Source organism: Acomys russatus, chromosome X (assembly GCF_903995435.1).
Source record: "Acomys russatus chromosome X, mAcoRus1.1, whole genome shotgun sequence".
NCBI classification, from domain to species: Eukaryota; Metazoa; Chordata; class Mammalia; order Rodentia; family Muridae; genus Acomys; species Acomys russatus.
In genome coordinates, this window is record NC_067169.1 from 72,067,135 (window position 1) to 72,079,760 (window position 12,626).

Consider the following 12,626-nt stretch of genomic DNA (forward strand, 5'->3'; position numbering starts at 1 on the left):
GTATTTGTATATGCATATTCATTCCTAAATATAACCTGTTTGGTCCATGTGGTGATTTGAGTAGGAATGGGCCTTATCAAGTCATTGTATGTGAATGCTTAGCCTATAGGAAATGGCACTATTAGGAGTTGTGGCCTTATTAGACTAGGTGTAGCCTTGTTGGACAAAAGTGTGTCATTAGAGGCTGGCACTGAGATCTTATAAGCTCAAGTCAGGCCAGTGCATTTCAGTTGTAGAACTCTCAACTCCTCCTCTAGCACTATGTCTGCCTGCACACTGCATTATTTACTGTCATGATAAAAATGGACTAAATCTCTGAAACTGTAAGACAGCCCTAATTAAACATTTTTCTTTATAGGAGTGCCATGATGATGGCGTCTTTTCACAGAAATAGAAACTCTAAGACTGAATTTGGTACCAAGGACTAAGGTTTTGCTGTGACAAGCTTGACCATGCTTTGGTTTAGAGAAATATGGACTTTGGGACTTTGGATTAGAAAAGGAGTTGGATGCTTTAAGTGGGGCTTAATGTGTCATCCAAGAAGGAGCATAAAAGACAGTGGTGCTGAAGGTGATTTGAACTTTGGGGGCCCAGCTTAAGAGGTGTCAGAGAAGGATATTAGTATGTGGCTGAGAGACTATTGTGATATTTTGGTAAAGAATGTGGGTGCTTCTTGCTCTTCTCTGAAAACTTGGTCTGAGTCTACAGTCAATAATTTTGGATTTATTCCATTGGCAGAAGAAATCTCGAAACAGTCTTATATAGACTTTGTCTTGTGGTCATTAGTGTTTACTCTTATGCAGATGTATAATGAAAAGGAGCAAGCTAACAATAAAAAATAGAAAATGTACAAATTGAGAAGAAATGGGGGAGGAGGAAGTGGAATGGAGCTAAATCCTGTATTCAAGGAGATAAACAGATTAAAGAAATGGTTGGAACAAAGGGATTGGTGACTTTAGGGAATGATTCCACTCAGTCAAACCTCCAACTTGTGAAAAGGAATTAAAGAAAAGCTCAGGACGAGGTGTGATAATGCACAACTTTTAAAATTTACATTCAGAATTTTATTTTTTATATATTTTTTCTTTTTACGTATACATTTATATTATTACACATATATACAATAAATTACCTACAGCAAGAAGAACCATGAAACAATCAGGATTTATATAAATGTTACATTCATAGTGTATTGGCTGTTTGTATTTGGCAGCCTTGAAGAAAACACATTTCCTATCTTGGTGTGTCTAAAATTCTGAAAGTAAACCAATATCTCTCATATCTCATCTTTATCAACTTAAAACATCTATCTAGACTTAAATACATCTTAACCCCAAAACAAATAAGCTTAATTGTAAAACTATACTATCTGGTCTTCACCCCATCAGAGACTTGAGAAGAAATAAAATTATCTGAGTAGACAGGAAGTGGTACTGAACACACACCTTGTTTGATCAGCAGGACAGCAGCAACTTATTCAACAACCTAAGGACCAATCTGAGAGCCACAAAACACCGGTACTGGTGACCCACAGGAGAGAAGGGTCCAAACTGAGTGTAGCATGTTGGGTATGGCCTCCAGTCACCCAGGAAAACAACAGAAAGATCCCTGATCCCTGCAGAAATTGGCAAGCAGCCTTGGAAGGCTACCGCCACACACTTGGATGCCCATCTTTAATCCCAGCACTCCAGAGGAAGAGTGGGAAGACTCTCTGAGTTCAAGGCCAGCCTGATCTACAGAGCAAGTTTTAGGATAGCCAAACTTATGAAGTAAAAGAAACCAAACAACAGCCTGGTCCACCAAGAGAGACCAGGACAGTCAAGGCTACAAAGAGAAACCCTGTCTCAAAACCACCACCACCACCACCACCCCCCAAAAAAAAAGAAAGAAAGAAAGAAAAAAGAAAAGAAACCAAACAAAGCAGAAATCTGGTGAAGATGTAATGGAGTGAAAGGACTATATTCTTGCCCCAGCAAGCAGTAGAACGTGCCAGTTTCAGCCACATGATTCTAGCTTTTAGAGTCAAGGCTAGAAAACAGGAGTTATGACATCCCCTCCATGGCTAATGAATCCTGCTGAGACCAAGTATGTGTCAGGAGTGCCTCTGCATGGAGGCCTGCAAAGGCCATTGTGTGAATCTGTGAAGTCAAAGACATTGGACATGACAAAATCATGGAGCACCTGCCAAGGAAAGCTACTCACAAGGAGTGGACAAGCCTAAGAGAAAGAAGTGTATTGTAACAACAACCAAAGGGTAGCACAAGCCTGTAATTCCAGTGCTCATGTGGAAAAGGAAGAGGAGGAGGAGGAGGAATGAGGACCTCCAGCTACAGGCCAGCCTGGACTAGATAGATCCTGGCTCACAAAAAAAGAGTGAGGGAGAGTGTCAAAGCCAGATACATGGGAGAACCATATCTAAGCAGTGCCTACAGGACTGAAAATCTGAAACGAATTCCAGTGCTATTTAAATGACACCATAATTCACAAGCGTTGGTGACTAATTGGATTCAGAAACTGAAGAAGTGAGAAAAATTAGGCAAAAATGACTCTACATCTTCAGTTTGGATGATTTAATAGGCAATGGTGTTAATAATAAAGAAAAGAGACTGAAAGAAGAAAAGCAGGTTTCACTGGGAGAAGATAATGAACTGTGTTTTGCACCTTTCAGACTTGAGATGTCAATTGGTCATTCAATTAGAGCTGTTCAGCAGAAAGACATATACAACTGGGTTTCAAGAAGTTCATATGAGTTATTAATTATAGATTAAAAGTCAATGACATATATGTTGTAGCTAAAAGTACAGGATGAAATGGCTCAAGAAAATCAAGCCGAGAAATATCTAGTCCCAAAGTGCAAGAGGCACCACACCAACCGCTCCCAAGTGGAGAGAAGAGATAGAAAGTGGAGGATAAAAATGGCTGTAGGCAAACAGAAATGCAAAAAGAAATGTGCTTTGCAAAGAGCCTTAAGACACAAGGACATTGTTTCTGATAGTACACATGCCAAAGGTAATTAGAACAAACTTGGAGAAGAGGCCACTGGGTTTGGCACACAGAGAGTTACTAAGTAAGCTGAGAGCAATCTCATTAGACTGGTAGAAGTGGAATCCAGGAATCTACTAAGCCAGAAAACATAAAGGATTTGCTTTAAAGATCAGGAAAAATATTTTAAAAGATAAAATATTATGATATTGTCTCCTACAGAAATAACACTAAACTCCATGGAAATTCCCAGAAACCTTCATGTGAGGAAGAAACTGTTTAGATGGACACTCTGTCCTTTCCTAATGATCCTCTGTACTAGTTTGTATTTCCTAGATTCAACTTCTAGGACCTAGAATATAGGTTATAATTTGTGATGTTTGTTTTGCTACCTTCATGATACCAGCTGGTGATATGCCAACCATTTTTCCTGGCTCCTTTATGACTAGCTCCATTAGCACTGCTCCTAGGGGCCACTGGAGAAAAAACACCAAATTAAAGAAAGACGGTGGTATGACACCTGTACATTTCTATGACCCATCTCTCTCTCTCTCTCTCTCTCTCTCTCTCTCTCTCTCTCTCTCTCTCTCTCTCTCTCTCTCTCTCTCTCTCTCTCTCTCACACACACACACACACACACACACACTTGAGGACAGTGTGAGAAGGGACATGGAGAGAAGGGAAGCAAGAGCAGAGAGTTTGGTACTAATATTCTGCTTTTTTATGTTCAAAAAACACAACAGCCAGCCAGGACTCATCTCAAGAGTCTAAGTTCTATCTCTTTAAGGTCTCTCCTAGATTTCAATTTTCAATAATTCTGTTCATTTTTTTTCATTCACCTAGAATGAGTGGTAGCTTTCTTTCTATACTCTATTATGTTATATTATATTTAATATGTTTTTGAAAGAGCTATATTTATCTCACTGTGTTGATGTTTGAAAGTCCAAGAAGGATGCTGCTGGCTCTGTAGCTCTAGCAAGGTCTTCCCTAACTGCCATCTCATCATGGCAGGAGCATGCATGAAAATAATGGATTATATATGGTGAAACAGGCAGCCAGATAATGAGATGTCAGCACTTTAGCTCTTTGTTGTTTTCTTTCTTGATTGCTATTTCCTGAGATAGTGAGTAGAGGAAAAAACTCTAGGATTCTCTTAGAATGAAGTTTGTCTGTGACATCTTTGAGATTAATGGAGTACTTACGACACTCCAAGCAAAACTAATTCTTCATTTATTCATCATCATTGTGTCTATGTGTGTTCATGAAGGAACCTAAGTGTTTTGGCCTGTTTCCATTGCAGTGAGATAAGATTAAACTCAACAAGCAAACTTATGTTGACATTTATGCTGCTTGTAATTGGCTATTTGCTATTGAACAGGTCATTCCTTCTCTCGTTGTTCATTTTTAAATGTTCAAAATAAAAAACTCTGTTAAAATATGATGATCACCTTAATTGAGGTGGAAGGTACAGAAACTGAGGGGAGTACTATAAATAAAAACCAAAGGGCAAGGAACATATGTGACTATCTTTACAGCCCACTTTAGCATAGTGTAAAAATACATACTGTTCTGATACTGTTAATAACATTTTTTTTTCTAGAAAGACAAGACAGTGCAGTGATTAAGGTACTAGTCACCAAGCTTGAGGTCCTGAATGTGATCCTTAGGACCCACATGATAAAGGAAATGCTCAACTTACAAAATTTGTCTTTTGACCAGAACACATGTTCTGGACCGTAGCAAGCATTTACTACAACACACACACACACACACACACACACACACACACACACACACACACAATAAATGTATTTTTAAAACTGCATGTACCACCATCTAGTCATCAATGATTGGAAAATCAGTTGACTTAGCTGATTCTAGCTGTCATGGTTTGAATGAAAATGGACCCCATAGGCTCAAAGGAGTGGTATTACTTGAGAGGGATTAGGAAGTCTGACCTTGATGCTGTATGTGTGGCCTTGTTGGAGGAACTGTGTCACTGAGAATGAGCTTGAGATTTCAAATACTCAAGCCATGTCCATTGTCTCTCTTTCTTCTTCCTGCCTGCTAATCCAGATGTAGAAATCTCTGCTAATTTTTCATCACCATGTCTTCCTATGTGTGACCATGTTTCCTCCATGGCAATAATGGGCTAAGCTTTTGAACTGTAACCCAGCCCAAATTAAGTGTTTTCCTTTATAAGAGTTGCCATGCTTATGATGTCTATTCACAGCAATAGAAACCCAAAACACTCACCTCATCATCATTAAAATAAATATGCCTCTTTAGCAAAATAGAAACCTAAGGTTGTTAGACAAGAAATTGAAAAAAAAAAAAAAAAAAGGATTACATGCAGTAGTAGCAGCTTTGTTTATTGAAACTATCTACAAAGCTATAAACCACATGCCCATATTGAAAGATATTTCAACCCCTTGCCTAGGTTAAAAAGAACAGATGCCACCAATAGATACTCTCATTTTCAGCCATTTGCTATACTTCTAGTAATAAAGAATGTGGTCAGAGCCCTTCTGCTCGTTACAAGATTCATTTGGAAAGAATTTGGCTTTGCTAGATTTCATCAAATTGTGTATATTAAAAGATATATTCTTATGAATATTGAATTAATCTAATTGCTTTTCTCACAGAAACAGTAGAGGTCTTGGGAAAAGCATCTTAAGGACATTTTAGGAGGCTGGATTATACTGCACAGGTGTCGTGAAAAAAATTAACGCACATACATCAGGATTTCCACTGAATATATGAAATCATATTCAAAGACCCATGAATGGTAGGTTTCTCTTACAAGATAAACTTGCATAGAAGACTGTGGCATACGGAATAATTTTACTCCTATGAGTACTGCATTTCTTAGCATTTCTAGCCAATGTAAATAGATGGAGAAAATTAAGAGCAAGACAATCTTTCAGCCAAAAAGAAACAATTGTTTAAACTCCCTCTGCTTTCTTTCTAAATATTATTTTGCTATGCTAGCTCATCTCTTGGCCTTAAAATAGAATCTTGCAAGTACCATTTACATCCTAATGTCAGATCCTTACTGGAAAACAGGTGAGAATTAAACATGCAACCATACATTTGAAAACTTCAAGGTAGTTTCTAAGGCCAAGATTAAGACTATAGTTCATCTCCTTGGGTTGGCATACATTTGAATATATTAACAGGTTCTCTACTCATCCCACACCAAAACAGCCACACTCATGTACAAATCTTTTATAACTGAGTCAACTATGCATAATGCAAATGATTCTAGGGTTGGAAGATTTCAGGGATAGGAATTAGGCTATTTTGGCAATTGCAGTAACTTTCTCAAGTAATACAAATTATCATTTAAGTGTCTAGTTCATCAAATATAATATGGTATATAAGGAAAGAAGTGGGAGGAAAAAGGTATCAGAGACAAGCATCTGAACTGGTTTTAAAATATATCTGCTCTGAATGACTATTGCAGTGTTCTGGGGTTGAAATTTGCCTTTTCTTAAATGCTTTGCTCTAAAAACATATTTACAACGTGTGCTCAATATGAAAAGGTGAATATGAGCAATATGTGAGGCAGCAACAAACCTTTATTTCACTTTTTATGTGTGTGCACAAGCGTTTAAGAACCAACCTTAAAGGTAAGTGCTAACTCTTGCATATTTGACGTAGAATATTAAGTAGGTATCCATGTTCTTAGAAAAAGAAAAAGAAAGGGAAAATAACTGTGGTTTTTAGTGATCAGAAAAAAGTCCTGTAGTGAGATATTTAGGTATAATGGTTTGGGCATGGACTTATGCGTTCCCCAGTGCTTGTACAGGTTGCTTGAATAGTGTTTCTTTGTTTTCTAAAGAAAATAAAATCACAGTATACAACATTCTTTTTCCCAAAAGACACCAATATCACTTCCCTTAAACAAAGATCTATTTTTATTTGTGTGTGTGTGTGTGTAGGTGTGTGCGTGTGTGTGTGTGTGTGTGTGTGTGTGTGTGTGTGTGTGTGTGTGTGTGTGTGTGTGAGACACATGTGTGTGCAGATGCTTGCTGAGGCCAAAAGACAACATCAGATCCCTTGGAACTGGAGTTTCAGGCATTTGTGAGCTGCCTGATGTGGATACTGAGATCCAAACTTTGGTCTTTATGAAGTCCTCATAACAACTGAGCCATCTTTCCATTCTCCTTTTCCAGTTTATTCAAACATTGGTAGTCATTAAATGTTCTCTCAGCTATTTCATATGTACGAGAACCTTCCAGTGACCCTTGGTGATAAGGAGAAGAGGAGCCATAGCCCTTTACAGACCCTACATACAGAGACAGTACTTGTGAGTTAGATAGAATGCTAGTTCACTATAGATGTATTTCAGGCAAGTCGGGCCCTAAATAACACTGGTTACTCAAAATAGAGGAAGTTATATCATGATGGAGATCCAACAGCACCAACAAAGGAAATACATTACATAAGCAGACTATATAAGATTCTCTGAACTTAGAGAGAGGGGATCTCTAAGCTGAAAGGTAAGGAGGCTCTCGGAGTTTAGCAGATTAGTTTAAGTACTAGATGGGAATAAATCTGTAATTTAGGAAAGTTATCTTTTTATCCCATATGTCCTTGGGACCTACATGCTAGGAGCTCAGCAGTGTAGGGAGGATAGCAGATAGGACATAAGTCCTGTATGATCCATTTAGCAGGGCCATCCTCTACCATCTATAAGCCATCACTTACAGTGTAGTATATCTGTTTAGTTGTATTTGATTACAGGAAAATTGAGCCCAACTCAAATACATAATTAACTCAATACATAATTTCTGCATTAGATCCCAAGACTAAAAGCATGGTTGGGTGGAGATAGAGAGAAAAGAGACACTGAGATATATCATCAGTGTTCATGTCAGTCAGCTCTGTATTTTCTGTACTCTCAGAATGGCTTAATTATAGCAGTAGAAAGATTGATGGAACATGTTGTCCAAATCTGTTTTTTTCTGTGACATAATACTGAATTCTGGGTAATTTATAAACAGGAGAAATTTATGATCTGTGGATCTAGAAACTGGAAAATCAGTAACAAAGAGACAGAATCTGGTGAGGAACTTGTTGCTGTATCATAAAATGAGCAAGAGAAAGAAAGTATGTTTGCTTAGGTCTCTCTGTTTTTTATAAAACCACTAATCTCATCTTGGCACCCCACTCACTTCTAACCCTAATTACTTCCCAAGAGCTTCATGTCCAAAGACCATAAAGTCAGCAGAGAATTTGATAACTACTTTCTATCATAGAAATATTAGAGATTCAAGCCACAGAAATGTTGACTGCTCTGGCCTAGGTCACTGTGCCTTTCCTTGAAGCTAAGGACAGATGTTATTCCTACCTTAAGCCTCAGTAATTAACAACAGGAAAAAGTGAGTCCCTAAAGGGAAAATCAGCCTGCAATTATCAAGAGTGAATAGATAGGAAGTGAGCAGGAGAAATGTACACATAGCTTCTATGTGTGAGGACAAAGATTCAAACTCATATCCGTTTGACTTCAAAGCCTTTCCACTACATAAGGGTACATCTCTCTGATTTTGGAAAAATTATACATATATGCTCTATATACTGATAAGTCAAAAATAATCACAAAATCTAATTAATATAATAAAATTATTTACATTGCATATATATATAGTGATAAAGGAAATAAGTGGTATGTGTAAAAGACTAAAGGGGTCAGTGTAAGACCTTCAAGACAAAGGTTGGACTAGTCTCCTATTAGCTGGACATATTGAGGCTGGGGTAAAAGTGAGTAGAGGGCTGAAGATCCTTATATAAAAGTTTCAAAATTAGCATACCAAAACCCATATCCATTAGCATGACTGGACAACCTGCTACCACCATAATCTGAACTTCTATAGCCCTTACTCCGCAATACCCATTTTCAAGCTTCCAACTGGTAACCCATAGAGCAGGAACCAGAAATCCACATTATGAAAAAGACTCAAAAAGCCAAGTACTAGGCTAATGACCCACAAAAGCCCCCAATCCATTATGTACATATGCCATTGAATTACTAAATGTTCTCCCCGCTCCAGCCTACTTCCTCTCTTGGAAATGTATTCTTTCTTTGTAAATGATGTTTTAGTACTTGCTACTATAATATTTTTCGGTCCAAGTCCCTCTTTCAGGACACACAAACCCATATATGGCATCAGGTGAACAACAGATCTTGGTAATCACTGATATCACTTGTATTGTTACCTCCTATGCTGCATTAATGCCTTACCTCCATCAAATTCACCATCAGTCTATCTCAAGGCTTGCTGATGTTAAACGCTGAACGGGATAGGATGACATAGCTGTTTTCAGATCCTATAGCCAAGGAATTTGAAATTCAGTTGAGGTTAAAAGATGAGGGTGGGAAGTATCACTTTCTATATAATTTTGCATACAATGTCTTAAGTATCATGGAAAATAATAGAAGGAAAAAAACCTACTTTGGAGAAGAGGAACAAGAAAGCCTTTTTAGGGAATGGAAAGTCAGTTCAATGATTAAAGCATTAAATGATCTTCCAAAGGACCTGAGTTCAATTCCCAGCACCCACATGCCCTCCACAGATACAAAGTACACACATGGTAAGCAGATATACATATATATTCATGCAAAACACCCACCCACATAAAATAAAAAGTATTAATAATTAAAAAATAAAATATGAGAGACATTGTTGAAAAGGTAGTGGTATTTGTGATAGGTCTTTATAATATTAATGATTAAAGAAGAGATCATGAATTTCAGAGAGAGCTAGAGGAACAAAGAGATAGTTAGATAGGGAAGATGGAAGGTGACAATTATATAAATACAATACTTATGTATGAAATTCTCAAAAGAATAAAATAATTTTAAAAGCAGGGAAAGACTTTGATACAGATCACAGTGGAGGTAGCAGGAATATTATGAGTCATGAAACACAGGTTAAAATGTATACAGTATGCTAAAGAGTTTCTGACCAGAGCCATGTAAAAGTACACAGTATGTACCTAGATGTAGTTGAAAATCAACATGAAGGTGTTTGGAGTGAACCATAATATGGATTGCCTTCAATGTTAAATTAAATATACAGGCACAATAGAACTACTGAGTACTCTTGAGCAGTGGAGTTACATAGTTGCATCTTTAGAAAAGATAATATAAAAATGTTTTCATAAGTAATTACCTCATCTTTCATTCCAAATTTTGCCATATAATTAGTTATGTGTTCAATTAGGAAAAGCACTATCAACTTAATGACTGTTAAAATCCCAATTTACAGATGTATGCTAGATACTCATTCTCATTTTCATCCTCCATCCATTGATTCACATTTCCTTCCTTCCATCCTTCCACCTGTCCTTTCTTCCTTCCTTCCTTCCCTCTTTCTTGCCTTCTTTTCTTTTCTTTTAATGTGCAGTCATACTAGACACTATAAACTGGCTTCACTCTCACTTTGTACTTAGGCTGGCCTGGGACTTGATGTTCTCTTGTTTCAGCCTCCTGAGTAAAGATTACTGGTAAATATAGTGGCAGAGGAGGTCCCCCTCAATCACAGACCTAGGGGAGAGGAATAGGATGAAAGCGGAAGAGAAGGAGGAACAGGAGGATACAAGTGAGGGGAAAACAATTGAGATGTAATCTGAATAAATTAATTAAATAAAATTTAAAAAAATTACTGGTATGTTCATTCATTACAGTTATGTTCATTCATTAACAGAGTGTTTACAGTTAGGCATTTTCAGTTCATCATAAGCCCATTTTAGTTTAATGCAATGTTTGCTTTTAAATCCTATGAGTGCCTTAAAATACAGAAAAAGACCCAACTCCTCCCTGAACCCTCCAATTTGGTATATTTGCTTTTAAAAATCTGCAACACTCATTGACAGTATCATCCTTTTAAGTCACGAGACACAGCAGATATTGCTTGAATACCCCCAGTTGTAAGTTGTTTGAGCATAGTGATTATATCAAATATACAGTCGAAAGCTACTGAAAGCTTACCCTGTTACAAGGTACTATTAGATACTATATGGGAGACTCTTCCATTACTGAGCCTATGTATTAGATTTGCATTGATTGAACATTGATGTCAACTTCCACAGATTCCTTAGCTGTTCTGCCACTTCAAAGTTTTTTTTGTTTTTTTTTTTACCATATCCAGTCTTTTACCCTTTTTGTAGGCTTGGAGGAAGGAAGATCTTCCTTTACATTTTCACATTAATATGCTGGGGATTAGCTTGGTCATACAGTATGGTTAAGGCCATCTGTTCTGTGGCTTTGCCGGAAACAAATAGGTGTCTGTGTTTCCAAAATTGTGGAATTTACTCAAAGAGTTTAAATTAAGAAGGTTTAGAAATTTCAATGACAGAAATTTGTAATATAATCTGGCTATCTCGGTAGCCTGGCAAAGGCAAACACAGTTTTCAAAATTCCAATCTTAGTTATTAATATTAATTCAAAGGAAGAGTCTTCATCCTTAGTACCCTTTCCACTGCAAAATGTACAAACTATCAAAAATCTGGGGTTTTTTTGGTAAGAATACTTGGTTATAAATCACAAAAAAGTCTTGAGGGTGGGCATATAGATCAGCTGGTAGAGGGATTCTCTGGCATGCATGAAGCTCCAGATTTGATCTTTGCCCCATGTATATTGGATGTGGTGTCAAGTGTCTATTATCCTAATACTCTAGGGTACAGTGTAGAAGCAGGACTTTAGGGTCACCTTCAGCCACAAAGAGTGTTGAAGACCCAATGTTTTAGGCTATGTCACAGAGTTTAAATGATTTTCTATGAATAGAAATTTTTAGAGAAGAACAAATTGAGAGGGTAACTTCATATATGCCTTTGTGGGCATATATATTGATAATCACACAAGTTATAAATCAGAGTATTTTAAACAACTAAGTATACCTGATAATATGCTCCTATTCTCAGAAATGTCTTTCCTCCATTCCTCATAAAATATGACATAAAAATACAATGCTGTAAAAGGATCTATATATCTATATGTATGTATAGAGGTTACAGAATGGAATGGATACCAGTTATAGAAGCTTCAGCAGAGTTCAAGAGGTTTCAGAAGTAGGTTGAGAGTTGGCATTGATAAGATCATGAACCAGACCAGTGCCTGGAGGGGAGCTTCTGCTTGTGCTGCTGGAGACTTGAGAGTAAAGCTACAGTGTTCAGCTGCAAGGTGAAAGGTCAAAGCAAGTTCTGGGTAGAAACAAGTCAGGAACAGGAAAGAGCAGGTCAGGTCCAGACAGAGAATGGAGAGAACAACAGGAAGTCCAGTCAGCTGAGTCTACAGCAAGGGATCAGGCAAGCTATATCTCTAGGGGTGTCCTCCATCCTTGAGGCCACAACAGATAACAGATGATAGGTTGGTGTGATTCCATGACACCATTGTTTTAAGTGTCTGACTTAGTTTCTTTTTTATCGTTGTGAGTAGACAGCATGGCCAAGGCAATTTACAAGAAAAAGAGTTTAATTGGGGCCTTGCCTTCTCCAGTTGACCACCATGGTAGGGAGCATGGCAGCAGAAAGGATAGCATGGTGTTGGAGCAGTAGCTGAGATCTTACTTACTGATCCACAAGTTGGAAGCACAGACAGGGTAACACAGGGCCTCATTTGGGATTTCGAAACCCCATGG